This window comes from Micromys minutus (genome assembly GCF_963924665.1).
Source record: "Micromys minutus genome assembly, chromosome: 4".
NCBI classification, from domain to species: Eukaryota; Metazoa; Chordata; class Mammalia; order Rodentia; family Muridae; genus Micromys; species Micromys minutus.
Genome location: NC_137973.1, coordinates 19,591,107 through 19,592,448, shown reverse-complemented (window position 1 = coordinate 19,592,448; position 1,342 = coordinate 19,591,107). Strand labels below are relative to the sequence as shown.

General features: G+C 38.7%; 1 pseudogene across 1 annotated transcript; it reads right to left on the bottom strand.

The window, feature by feature from the left end:
- Window positions 1-231: 231 nt before the first annotated feature.
- Window positions 232-602, bottom strand: LOC308420380 (polyadenylate-binding protein-interacting protein 2-like; annotated as a pseudogene). The gene has a single exon. The product of its transcript is annotated as a polyadenylate-binding protein-interacting protein 2-like (transcript).
- Between the last annotated feature and the right edge of the window lie 740 nt (window positions 603-1,342).

Here is a 1,342-nt window from a genome sequence, read left to right as displayed (position 1 = left end):
GGTGCTTCTTCAGTTGCTGTCTTTTCATTAAGCTAGTAACCATGTGACAGCTCCTTACTTAGTAACAGTCTCAGCACTTTTATTAAGCATGCAAGACTAACAAAAACTTTGGAAATGCATAAGTGTAACAACACAGTGACAGGAGAGAGATTTTACAATGAGTCTTCTAACACTGCCTTTCCAGTGTGAAAACTGCTACATCCACTGAAAGCAGCCAGCTACTCAGACAAGTCAGTACTTCACCCCAAAAACAAACTCCTTTGCTTTGGGATTCAGATTACTCTTGCCCACAAGATCTTCCAGAGAAGAGCCAGCACTGATAATAAGGTCATTACGCTGGTCTTGGATTTGGTTCATAGTTTGTGGAGATCTCAGGCTCGAATAAACCATTCATGTTCTTGTTCTTCTTCCAGCATTTCTTGAAAACAGCTTTGAATAAATTCTTTATCCCACAACTCCCTTCTATTTGTCTGTATAATTCCTCTTCATTTTCCATCCACATACTCTGCCAATGGATTATCCTCTTCATGAGAATGACCGTTAATAATCACATCGTCATTGATGATGCATGGGTTATTACTGCTGTGACTTGGATCTTTCATAGTTAGTGTTCTTTGTTGATTTTAACTCAGTGCATGGTGTGGGGACAGTAGCCAATGAATCCTGTCAGCATCCGTGGATCTCCACAGGAAGTACAGCTCCCCCCCCATTCACTTTGCCTGTCACCTCCCTTCTCTAGTCCAAACAGATACATGATGTAGCTTTAATAGATGTAATCTCTAAAGGTTATGAGAAAATCCAAACTCTCAAATATCTTAATTTTGGTGAGTAAGGTCATTTCAAAAGGAAGTTCGGGCAAAGCAAACTTATTCTGAAAGATGCAGAAGGCATGGCAAAGGCCAGCATTGGACTAATAAATGTAGATCAACAAGACACAAACAAGTAATACCTTGTTGGGAAATTTCCAATGTGGCCTCTCAAAGGCCCCCAAATCAAATTCCAATCAGCGATCTCAGATCCACAGTGGTGAAACTCATCCAAAGAATATTTAAAAATACTGCTCTGGAGATAGAAATTAAAAACTCAAATATCAAAGTCAGAGCAACTTCAATAGAAAACAAATACCAGAAGGGACCAGAAATTTTTGGCAAACTTCTATAGATGAACAGAAGTCAAAAGTAAAGGTATTTATAAATAATAATGAAATTGAAAAATTGGTAAACACAGGAGCAAGCACAACCACAATTTAACCAATATCTGAGCCTACAGACTGGCCTCTTCAGGAGGTAGATATACAAACTCTAGGGATTGTAACCTTATCCCAGATAAAACCAAGTGTAAA